A 12,557-nucleotide genomic window follows, 5' to 3' on the forward strand; every position below is an offset into this window, starting at 1 on the left:
CCTAAATTTTCTTTGAAGATGATTTGAACAATTTAATTGCTATCACAAAAATGGGATTTCTAATGTAAGCTGGAAGCAACCCCCCCCTCAGAATCTTGCTGAGGGCAGTTCAGCTCACCTGCCTGGCTGGTCTTGATCAGCAGCCTGTCCTCAGAGGCCCTTTTCTCTCTGTTGCTGTCTGGAGAAAATTAACAACTGCATTAAAGTGGGAGCATTATTTTTTCATATGGTGAATGCCAAAGAAGGTGAATCCCATATCCTTCACTTGAGATTGCTCTGCAAGGGCATTACCCACCTGAGCAGTGGGTTCCTTCATCCCTCTCCAGCATGCTTACTGAGGCAGAAATGAATCCAGGGCTGGTTCCTGTGGAGCCCACAGAGGTCCAGCACTGGGAACTCTTTCTTGGAATGGGCCACCTAATCAGTTCTTACCACCTTTTGTAGCATGTTTTTTGATCTGGAGTGCAGGCAGTAGCTGGCACAGTGGCTCTGTTCCCCAGGCTGCCCTCACATCTCCTGATTCCAGCACTCAGACACTCCCCTGCCTCGTACATAGCTCCTCTCACCAATCAGACTTGTAATCTCAGTGAAGAATGAAATCAGATTTGTTTGACAAGACCTGTTTCTTGTAGAAGTATGTTGACTGGTGCTAATTATACTCCTGTTCTTTAATTCTTTATGATTGGAATTACATCAGCTTTTTCATTATTTCCCCAGAAGTGATTTCAAACCGAGCGAGACCTTGAGTGCCTGCCATTCCCTCACGTTGTAATCCTGGTGCATCCAGCAGACGTGATCCCTCTGCTCTGAGATGCCCTGCATTAGTGTCTTCAAGGACTTCCCAGCTTTCTTCTTCTCCAGGCATCCCCTCATGGGCTCTTGCTTCTTAATCTTTGGAGTCTCTTGGGTCTGTCACTGTGAAACGTGTTGGATTTTCTTCGTTCTCTCTCTTTTGTCGTGCTTTAACCCCAGCTGGCAGCTCATCCCCACACAGATACAGTACACAGATAGCATTGCTTGCTGCCCAGGGCAGTGGTGTAGTCACCATGCCTGGAAGTGCTCAAAGGCCTGTGCATGTGGCACTTGGGGACGTGGGTTAGTGGGGAACTCGGCAGTGCTGGATTAGTGGTTGGAGCCAATGATCTTGGAGGGCTTTTCCAACCCTGGCTTAGGGTTTCTGATCTGATTTTCTGATCCCTTAGTCTATGGGCCATCCCTGTAAAGTTTCCATAAAATGTCCACAATTGTCCAGAAAATGTCCACTGAGTTTGTGAGGTCTGTGACTTCGTGCTCTGTCTGTTGTGATGGTCACTCAGACAGGAGAGGTGACAGAGGCAATGCTGGTACTCTCTGGAAACAGTGCTGGAAAGAGCTACCCAGGTTTATTCCACTGCCCAGTTACTCCTGCAAACTTTGACCAGTACAGAAACCAGGCTGTGATGTTTTCTTGTGGTTTTCTCCCAGTTTGATACTGGCTCGTCCCAGAATTTGATTTTTCATGTCTGTTGTGGAAGTGTCACACAGGAATTTGATGTGGTCATGGTTTCTTGGGCTTGTTTATGGAAGTGTCATCACTGAAATGGCCAGAAATGAAGATAAACGATGGCTGGAGCTTCTCCCACCTCCACAAGGCCACTGTCTGCGGAGAAAACAGCGGAGTTGTTTGGGCACCATGTGGCCCCGTTGCATCTGCTCCAAAGTCCCAGCTATTTGCTAAATGCTTGCAAACGTGTGTGATTTGTAAGGAATTGCAGCCAGACGTTCCCTGGCTCGTTGGTTATGTATGAGCTCAGGAATCCTGGGTACACTGGGGAGGAAGCAGCCCTGTCCTCTGGAGGGCTGTGGAATAACATCCCACTTTCCTAATAAAGACACGAGCTGGCTGACCATGGCCACCCTTCACACACCAGGAACTGCAGTGGGGGAAGCTCTGGCTGTGCCTAGAGTAAAAAAAACCTGTTAATCACACTGGGAGTGGAGCAGGGCTCGAGTCAGTGACAGCACCTCCAGCCCTGGGCTGTCCCAATGCTTTTCTCCATGTTTCTATCAATTTTAACATTTTTACTTAGGGTTTTTTCTATGTGCTGAAAAGAACATCATCATAACTTTTTCTTGTCTTCAGACGTGGGTTTTCCAGAGGTTTCTTTTATTCACTTCCTGCCAGTCACAATAAAATATGTGCTGGATTGTGCTTATTCTCCTTCCGTTTCTTATGCATTGCCTTTTGTGTGTGGTTGCCACAAACACTTTGTTCCTCTGAGGCTGGTTTTGGTTGAAGTTGCTGTTTTCTGAAATTGCCTATATATATATATATATATATAAAATAGTTTAAACTTTTGTTGCAGAATCATAGAATGGTTTGGCTTGGAAGGGACCTTAAAGATCTAGTCCCAAACCCCTCTGGTTCCCATTTGTACTTTTGCTCCTGTTTCCTGGTTGACTCTGATTGTAAATTTGATGAGCTTTTGGAAACTGATACATTTGGATGAACAGGCAAAGCCGTTTCAGGTTTGGCCTGTTCTCCCTTTGGCCCACACACACTGAGGTCATCAGTGCTGAGGCAGCTCCTGCTTCCAGTCCAGTGATTCAGCCCCCATTCTGTGTCATTAGGAGGTCCAGAATTGGAGACCTCGGGGTCTTTGATGCACTCTGTGCATTAAAATTATGTAACGCGCCTGTCCTCACCGCTGGCAGGGTGTGACCCAGTGGAGCAGTGACAGATATTGACAGGTACCAGGGTCTCCAGGCAGGGCAGAGGCACAAAAGTGGTGTGAGAGCTGGGTCACGGGCGCTGTGTCATCACGTGTTGGCTTTCCAGCACATGTGTCACTGCACGTCGTGACAGGCATGTCCTGAGCAGGTCTGTGATTGATCTTGGTGCAGTGGGGGCTCAGCTGAACCTCTGTGAATTGAGGGGTCTGCTCCAGCATCCTCTCCTGCTGAACTTCCCAATTCATGGAATCACAGAATCACTGAGGTTGGAAAATCCCTCCAGATCACCAGGCTCAATCACTGACACAGCTCTGCCATGTTCACCCCTAACCCACGTGCCCTAGTGCCATGTCCACGTGGTTTTTGAACACTTCTGGGGTGGTGACTCCAACACTGCCCTGGGCAGCCTGTGCCAATGTGTGATCAACCTTTCCATAAAGAAATTTTCTCAATACCCAACCTGACCCCCCCCCAAGCACAGCTTGAGGCCATTCCCTTCCATCCTGTCCCTGTTCCCTGGAGCACAGCCTGACCCCCCCCCCCAGCTGTCCCCTCCTGTCAGGAGCTGTGCAGAGCCACAAGGGCCCCCTGAGCCTCCTTTGCTCCAGGCTGAGCCCCTGCCCAGCTCCCTCAGCTGCTCCAGGCCTGCAGTGTGGAGCAGTCCCAGCTGATGGATCGATGTGCCAGTGATGGCGTGGGTGGATCCCATCCTTTGCAGGGAGCTGCAGGACACGTGGTGTGGGGAGGGGGCAGTGCAGCCTGTGGCACCTTGGGTCAGGCATGCTGGTCACCCTGCACTCAGCTCTCCTGGCTCTCACCGTCCTCCTCCTCAGGAGCCCTGCCCAGATTTCCTGCTGAAATGCAGAGGGTGAGGCGCAGTGTCAGGTGAGCTAACAGGATGTTTTAGGACTGAGGAAAGACCGCTGATGGTGGAATTGAGAGGACATGCAATGACCTTTGTCAGCAGGAGTCGTGTCCTGCTGGAGAAGGACCCGCTGCCCTGGCAAAACCAGCCTTCACCTGTGAAGGTGGCACCTGCCTGACATTTGCAGGTGTCTCTTGGTTTTGGGCTGTGCAAGCCCTGCTGTCTCAATGCATTGCTGCTGTTTAAGGAGGGAGAGTCCTTTTGGCACCACTGGAGGGTGGCTGAGCTTCTGGAATTTGGGGATGGAATGCCAAGGCACAGACTGGATTGTATCCCTGAGCCTGGTGTCAGTCCAGGGAGCCCCTGCCTCCCTCCTGCCTTGCTGGCTTAATGCATCTGCTGGGTTTTTGCTCCAAAACACAATAAAGAGGAAGCAATGCTGGTTTTTCCCACACCAAAGTTCTGATACTCAGCAGATGAACATCCTGGATTAGGCTGAGGTGTTGTTAGTGGGTTGTGGGAGCTCCTGCATCCTCAGGGGCTCGTGTGGAGATGTGTAGGAATGATGTTCCCAGGCCTTCCTGGGGGCAGAATATAGAGCTGCAGTTGTAGTTCCATTGCCAGAAAAAGGGAGCTCTGGGTGTTTGAATGAGATTGTGCCTGGGATCATTATGTAGCAGTGATTGGGGGTCCTGCTGTGTCTCACCTTCTACAAGAGCAAGATTTATCAGCTCCATCTGTGATCAGAGCAGATGTCCAGCTCTGCTGCCCTGTCCCCAAGGTCCCCCTGTCCCCAAGGTCCCCCTGCCCCAGCTGTAGCAGTGATCAAGGTGATGTGGATTTGGGAAACCAATTCCTAGATACCCCCAGTGCTGGAGATCCCCCAGGTCCCTGGTGGCCAGACTCAGGGCTGGACAGCCTTCCTGGGGAAGCAATGTCCTAAATGATCAGTTAACATCCAACTTGGACATCCCAAGTCACGATTTTTATTTTAAAACGGTCTCTCGTGGGTCAGTATGTCCACCCTGGAGTGACTTGCTGTTCTCATTTTATGGGATGAGTCACTGTTCTTGTTTTATGGGATGAGATCCCTTCTACGTAGCTGAGTGTGGGTGAGGGCTGTGTTTTCCCTTCATTACTTCCAGCTTTTTCCTTTATGAAATTGCATCTCTCTGGGAATGGCCACGTTCAGGGTTTAAACCATGATTTTGGTTTTCATTCTACCCCAGGTGCTGATGGTACACAAATAATTTTGCCTGATGGTGCCAATCCCATTTGACCATGGATCCCCATTGCCCCAGGGATCCTGTCCCCAAAGGCTGGGGAAAGAAGCACCTGGGAGGAGGTGGGAAAGGAGCCAATCCATAGGTTTATTTGTCTGTAAGGCATGGCTCACAACCCTTCTGTGTGCACGAACTGGAGATGTCTGCACACATCCAGAATGCTGCTCTGATCACTGGAAGCATCAGAGATTCTGTTCACAAGGACATGGGGTGACAGGACAAGGGGGAATGGCTTCCCATTGCCAGAAGGAAGGATTAGGTTGGATATTGGGAAGAAATTCTTCATTGCGAATGTGGGCAGGCCCTGGCACAGATTTCCCAGAGCAGCTGTGGCTGCCCCTGGATCCCTGGCAGTGCCCAAGGCCAGGCTGGATGGGGCTGGGAGCACCCTGGGACAGTGGGAGGTGTCCCTGCCATGGCAGGGGGGGTGGAACAGGATGAGCTTTAAAGTTCCTCCTAACCCAAATGATTTTGGGAATCTGTGATTCTTTTTCCTTGGAGCAGTGCAAGGAAATCCTATCCAGCTTCCAAAATCTCCTGACTCAGATGAGGGTGATTATTTGCAGGTAGCAGAGCTGCCTCCTCCCACATTCCAAAGCATCTCCCACACGGAGGATGCAGCTGTGGATGATGCCCAGGTGTGGGAGCAGGTCCATCCCGGATCTGGGGATGCTCCCCCATCCCTGCTCCCACCTGCTCCCTCCCCTCCGGCTGCAGCAGGGGCTTTAACAGCCGTTTCCTTGTGAAATCAGAGGGATTGCAGGCTGTGAAATACAAATGATTCATACTAAAGGCTGTGTAATGGATTCCACTTGCAGCCTTTGGTGACTGTGTGTTTCTGATAAAAGTCTCTGGAGTGAGGGGGGCTCCCAGCTGGCAGGGTCAGGGTGCTGGGGAGGCTGGGCCAGCCTGCCTGGTGCCCACCAGGCTCTTGGGCACCTGGGCTGTCCCCTGTGAGGTGGAGCTCTGGAAACTCACAGGCTTGTGAACCAAGGGGAAAAATAAATTCACAGAAATGCTCTCCAAGAGGGCTGTGCTTTCTCTGTGCTGCCAGTGGAGATGTGGGGTTCACAGCATCATGGAATTTCCTGAGCTGGAAGAGACCCACAAGAACATTGAGTACAACTCCTGGCCCTGCTTAGGACACCCCAGCAATTCCCAGCCTGTGCCTGGAGCTCTGGCAGCCTTGGGGCAGTGTCCATTCCCTGGGGAGCTTGGTCAGTGCCCCAAAACGCTCTGGGGGAAGAACCTTTTCCTGACACCCAACCTACACCTCCCTGACACACCTCAGGCATTCCCTCGGGTTCAGATGTGGGGTTTGTGGGAGCAGGGCAGCAGCAGGACATGTTCTGCATCATTGTGGGACACAGCAACAGGACATGTTCTGCATCATTGTGGGACACCCAGCTGCCCTGAGGATACAGCTGCAGCTCAGGCTGGCTCTAGGAAGGGGATTCCATGGAGATCCTGTGGGATGCACAGGGCTGGAGAAAAGCACGTGGGCAGCCCCTGGTGCTTTCAAACCAGGGAACAGATGAGTCACCAGCCCAAGAGCTGTTGCAGAGGTAAGCAGGGGATTCACACCTTTAATGTGCAGCTCCACAGCATTAGGAGTTAGGAGGGGTTCCCACCGTGCTCCAGCAGGAGATGGATTTACAGGTGTGTCCTGGAGGGGCTTAAAATTGGCTGGTCAGAGGAAAATACTCCAAGTGGGAGATTCCCATCTGCAGCAAGTGCCAGTGTTGGGAGAGCAGTAAAGGCTCAGGGATGGCTTGGTTACACCTGAGGGAATTTGGCCCTCAGGGAACAGAAGTGGGTCTGAGGATGGCCACACTGTCTCTGGGAGCACAGTGTGGTCCTCGACTATGGGGCATAACCATGGCAACCAGGAGATCTGTGGCTCTGAAAACACCTTGGAAATGGGATTCTCCTGGAGTGAAAGAGCTGATCAGGTCCTTGACTGGTGAGCCAGGACATCCCTGCATCCTCTGTCCTTGTGATACTGAGGCCAGCCTTGGGGGCCTCTGGATCTGCTTCTGGTGTCCACAGCCAAAGAAGAATGAAAATAAAAATAAACCAGTTTAATGATCATGATTCAAGATGTGGAATCCTGCCCGTTGTTGGCCTTGTTCAGGAGGCTGAGGAGTGTCTGCTGGTAGCAGCCTGGAGGAAGGACTATTAATGGGGAAGCTCTGTTTAATTAGACAGGGCAGGACTCTGTGGCTTAGGAAGCTGGACTAATTCAGCCTGGTAGAGGAGCTTATTTTTAATAACGTGTCTAATTAACTGTACAGCAGATCACCCAGGGGTGGAGTTGATTCACTATTGCTCAAATCTGTAGATCAAAGGTGCCTGATTTCTCAAAAACTGGTTTTGACCCCCGGGGCTCTTCCTTCTGGCTAATGCTCCTCCATCTCCAGCCATCCCAGGCACGTTCTCTGCCATGGGCAGGGACACCTTCCACCAGACCAGGGTGCTCCAAGCCCTGTCCAACCTGGCCTTGAACACTTCAAGTGGAAGGCTGGAGATACCTGGACACCAGCTGCTGATCTGGGTTATCCTTCTGTCATCTTCCAACCACATGGATCCTGGCCACTGTGGAGTCACTGGCACTTGCCCTGTGCTGCTCCTGGTCCCTCCCCATGGGCACAAACTGGGGCTGGGGCTTTCCATGATGGGAATTTCAACAGCAGGATTGGCTGCTTCCTTCTGAAAATTCCCCGTGGCCTGAATAACCATGGGGAAATCCTTGGCAGGGCTGGAGCAGCTGTTCCCCCTCACCCCTGTGACCCTGGGATCCATGGAGCTGGGAACTGGCCTTTGTCCCCCTGTCCCTATGGCTGCTGCTGGCCAGGACAGACAGACGTGCTGCCAGCAACTCCTGGCCACAGGGCTTTGGGAGCTGCTGCCCTGCCTGGCTGGGTCAGTGCCTGCTGCTTCCCTGCCTGGGGCACAAAGCTCTTTAGTTCATGTGTGTCTGGGGGTGCTCAGGGTGCTGTTTAAAGCTCTAGTTCATGTGTGTCTGGGGGTGCTCAGGGTGCTGTTTTTCAGGCTCTGATGTTTCTCTGCTCTGCAGGCAGCAGGAACACCTTGGTTTTGGGGGGGCTGGCTAAAGCAAGTGCTTCCCTCAGCACTGAGTGGGAGTTTGCCAGCCTTGTGCCATCGCTGTAGGGAATGCTGGGGGGGCTCTGCTTGCAGGCAGCACCTGCTCAGCTCCATCCCAGGGCTCCCTCACACCACCCACCTGGCTGGTGGTGGCAGAGCTCCTTGGGTGTCCCCTCCTGTCACCTGTGTTTCTGTAGTGCAACGTTTTGCTTTGGGAGCTTTGTCACAAGAGTGACCTTGAGCAAATCCATGGTATCTGCAGGCAAAAAGGTCACCAGGGATGGAAGGCACCAGAGGTCTGATGGTCTGGTTTGACACCCTCCCAGCTGCTCTGTGCTGGAGGCCAGCTGGCTGTGCAGAGCATCCCAGCTGGCTCCTGCAGGGCTTTGCCCCAGCCCCCTCCTCTCCCATCACTGCAAGGCTCTTTCCCAGGCTCAGGTGCAGGGCTTTGCTCCCTGCACACCATCCCTGGGGACATCATGGCATGGGGACAGTGTGGAGCTGAGCTTGGCACTGCCATGTTGTGATGCAGGGGGTGTTAAAATGTGTGCTCTGCTGGGAGTGGGACAGCTTAAAGGCTTCACCAAGTTCCTTGAATCAGAGAATCCCAGAATGATTTGGAGTGGATGGAATATTAAAGCTCATCTCATTCCACTCCCTTGCCATGGGAAGGGACACCAGAACTGCATTAAGAGTTAATTATTTTCTCTGAGCAAAGTAAACAAAGGCTCAGCCAAGGGATTTTTCTCCATCTATAAATCCTGGGCAGTGTGAGAGGGTGGAGGGGGCCAGCAGCCCCGAGCATCCCACTGGCCCTGGCGCCTCTGTTCTCCAGGCAGGGTAAATCAGGAGGCAGGGAGGAGTGCTGCATCGTCCCCTGCAGGAGGGAGGGTGCTGCTCATGGATCAAGGACGTGTTTTGCACCCATGGACATGTTTTCCACTGCCCAGGCTGCTGCAGTGCCATGGGCTGCAGACACAGAGTCCCTGAATGGTTTGGATTGGGAGGGACCTTAAAGCTCATCCAGTCCCCCCCCTGCCCTGGGCAGGGACACCTTCCCCTGTCCCAGGGTGCTCAAAGCCTGCACTGCCAGGGATCCAGGGGCAGCCACAGCTGCTCTGGGCACCCTGTGCCAGGGCCTGCCCACCCTCACAGGGAACAATTCCTTCTCAATATCTACTTAAATCAATATTTCTGGCAGGGCTGGGCCTGGCTGGCACCCCCTTGTCTGCCTGCCAAGCACATGGGCTTTGGGGAGCCTGGGGCTGTGTTATGGCACCTCCTGTAGGCCTGGCAGCACTGGCAGCCCCAGGCTGGGCTCACCCTGTCAGCGCCCTGCCCTGGCACAGGTGAGCAGAGGGTCACATCTGGGCTGTGGTGACACTGCAGCTTCTGGGTTTTGCTTGGCACTGGTGACTCATCAATGTTTTTGGGATGTGCTGGGGTGCCAGTGATGCCCACACAGGGAGCTGAGTGCAGCCTCCTGCTCTGCCTGGTCTTGAGTACCTAGGCTGCACATTATTCCTGCCCCAAATGCCCTGTGCATCCCTGTGCTCCTGGCCACCAGCGCTGGCTCAGCAGCAGCAGGACCTGGGGGTGCTCTCAGGGGCTCCGTGTCCTAGGAGCAGGGGAGAGGATGGAGGTGCTGAGGTGCCAGAGGACTGAGTCTGGTGCTGGGAGATGGGAGAAGAGCAGTTTTATTGCTCCCTGAGATTGCTTTTATTGCTCCCTGAGATTTGGGTGCATCCCTGGGTACTCAAGCGCATCCCCCAGGTCACAGCCTCTCCCTGAGCAGGGGATGGGGCATCAGCCCTGCAGAGATCCCTTCCATCACACTTGTGGGGTTCAGGGATCACTGGGAGTGCAGCAGCAAGGGGAGGATAAACTTGCTGCTCCCTCACGTGTTTTCCTCCTGCAGACATTGATTTATAAAGGCTGTTTCATGCTGAGTAGGGAATTTGGGGGATGGGGCATTCACTGCACAGCACTTTTCACCTGATTTCCCATGTGAAGGCTGATGTCAGGTAATGTCTTGGTCACCCTGTAAAGTAAATTTTGGAAGTGTGGTACTTTTATGAGGCTCAGGCAACAAACACTAAATTCTGTAAAGCTGTTAGAGGTTTTCTGGGAACCCTGTGCATCCTCAGAAGATGCAGGGATGCTCTGTCTTGGCAGAGTGGGGAGGGAGCAGTGATGCAACTGGAGCATCCTCCCAGGGTCCCCAGGATGCATCCCTGCAGAGAGCACTGGGGGTTTGGGGTGCCAGGGAGAGGCTGCAGACACAGCCTGGCTCAAGGGCACGTCACAGCAGGAGCTGCAGGTGCTGGTGTGTCCCTGGGCACAGGCAGTGTCAGCTCCTGTGCTGGTATTTCAGTGTCCTGTGCTGGCAGTGCCCAGTGGTGTGGTGGTGCCAAGGGCACGGGGTGCTCCAGGCTCAGTGATCCACAGCCTGATCCAGGGGCACTGCCAGGGGCTCTGTGCCTCAGTTGCACTGGCAGCCTCTGCAGAGGAGCAGTCTCTGCTCCTGGCACAGGGGTGGCATTTACCCACAGTGAGAAAGGCAGTGACACAGGGACCTTCTCCACCGAGGAATGAACGAGGGACAGACAGTGGCCCTGCTCTGTCCTTCCCCACCTCGGCTCCTGCCACAGGACACTCCTGATGGCCTGGCCTTGCTATCCTGTGTCTGTGCTATTGGGGGTGGCCCCAGCCACGCAGAGGAGCCGCAGGTTCATGGCTGCATCTGGTACCTCTGCTGCCTCATCCTCAGAGCTTGTTCAGGGTGGGGGGTCCATTGCTGCACCTGCAAAGCACTGGAGATGCAGAGCAGGGAGGTTCCAGTGCAGCCTGAACCACCTGGATTTTGGCCTGCAGAGCTCTCAGCCCTGGATCTGCCCTCCCTGATGCTCCTTCTGCTGCCCTGTATCCTGGCTAATGCCTTGGTCATCTCTCTGGTTTCACCTGCCAGTGTTTTGGCTGAGCTGTCTGGGTCACTGCTGTGGCTTTCACAGAGCTGTTGGGCTGTTTCTCCTGCCAGGATTTGGTGATCATTCCTGGGGGACCAGGATGGATTCTGCAGCAGGGCTTGTAGAGCCACCATGGCCTCTCTGCAGGCAGCACTTGGTGCTTTAGGACCCTCCTGCTCCAGGAAGGGTTTGCTGAGCGGCTGGATGTGTCCACATCCCTTGGCAGCGAGTCCTTGAGGCCCTGGGACTCCATCCCCGAGCTCTCCCAGAGCCCCAGCTGCCCCAGGTTTGTGCTGGGGATGGGGCTGAACCCAGAGCCCTGAGCTCCTTCCCACCAGCCCTGTGGGCTGCTACAAAGCCATTCCCCATCCTGGGAGTGCCCTGTCCCTGCTTGGTGCCTGGCACCAGCTGTTGGAAGGGGGGAGAGGGCAGCTCTTGGTCCAGGGCTGTCCTTGCCCCGCAGGTCTGCAGGGCTCTGCTGACCACCCCACAATGCTGCTGGAGAGCAAATGGTTGTTCTGGGGCTGATGTGATCAGGAAACAGCTCCAGAAGGGCTGTCCTGACCCCACCACCTCACAGCCCTCGCTCCTGGCTGGGGCAGGGTGGGCAGCAGCAGGGGGGTGCTGCCAGCCAGGGGTCTCAGGTGGGTCTGTCTCTGGGCATCTCCTGGGTACTGCAGGTCCCTGGAGCTGCCACAGCTGCTCATCCTTCCTGGCTGTGCCCTTGTTTTGGTTGGGGTGTCTGTGTTTGCTGCCTTCACCCTCGAGCATCCCCATGACTTGTCTTCCCACCGCTTTGGTTGTGTTTGATTTTGGTGTATTTAAAATTTCAGTCTTTTCCCTCCTTTCTGTCTCCTGGCAGTTAGTTTTTTCATTGATACATCCTTTTGCAACTGTCTGCATCTTAAAGCTGCTAATTCGCTGCTGCCAACTTCCCCTGGGTTTAATTTATACAATATGTTTATTTTTACTGCAATTTTTTCCTTTTATTCCAAGCCAAGATAATTTTGAACTCAAGACGCCTTCTTTTATGATCGCAGATTTATGAGATTTTGGCAAAGCCGCCATAAGCTGTAATTACTCTTCATTGTTTTTGTTTACATTTCCCCCCTGATCAATTTTTGCTAATAATCCCTTTCAACTTGTGGAAATTGCCCTTTTTCCACCTCCGGGTGTGTTTCTTTTGATGCATGCAGAAATCCCTTCCCAGAGCCGTGGAACCGGCTCAGGGCTGTCTGTACCTGCACGAGAGCTCCTCCTCTGAGCTTTGCTCACATCCATTGTTCTCCCAGGGGAACGAGGCTCCACAGGCCCTGGGCTCTCCAGGACTCCATCCCAGCGGCAGCCTGGACCCCGTGTGGCCTCTCCTGCAGCTCCCAGAGCTGCACAGCTGCTCCACAAGCTGCTGCCACCTTGGCCAGGCTGGCCTGCAGAGCTGCAGCTGTATCCCAGAGGGGACATTCCCCACTCCTGGGGACGTTCCCCACTCATCTGCAACCCTGGTCCCCCAGCTCCTTGCTGCAGCCCCTGGTGGTGATGGCAGAGGGGCTTCTCTCTCCTTGTGGTCCCACAGCCCATCTCCTGCCTGCTCCAGAGCTGCTGATGGATGGATGGATGGATGGATGG

At 53.7% G+C, this 12,557-nt stretch overlaps 1 protein-coding gene across 2 annotated transcripts in view; it reads left to right on the forward strand.

The window, feature by feature from the left end:
- Positions 1-12,557, forward strand: part of EPHB2 (EPH receptor B2) — a 134,394-nt gene that overhangs the window by 14,995 nt on the left and 106,842 nt on the right. The gene's annotated exons all lie outside the window — the stretch shown is intronic.

This window comes from Ammospiza caudacuta, chromosome 22 (assembly GCF_027887145.1).
Source record: "Ammospiza caudacuta isolate bAmmCau1 chromosome 22, bAmmCau1.pri, whole genome shotgun sequence".
Taxonomy (NCBI): Eukaryota; Metazoa; Chordata; class Aves; order Passeriformes; family Passerellidae; genus Ammospiza; species Ammospiza caudacuta.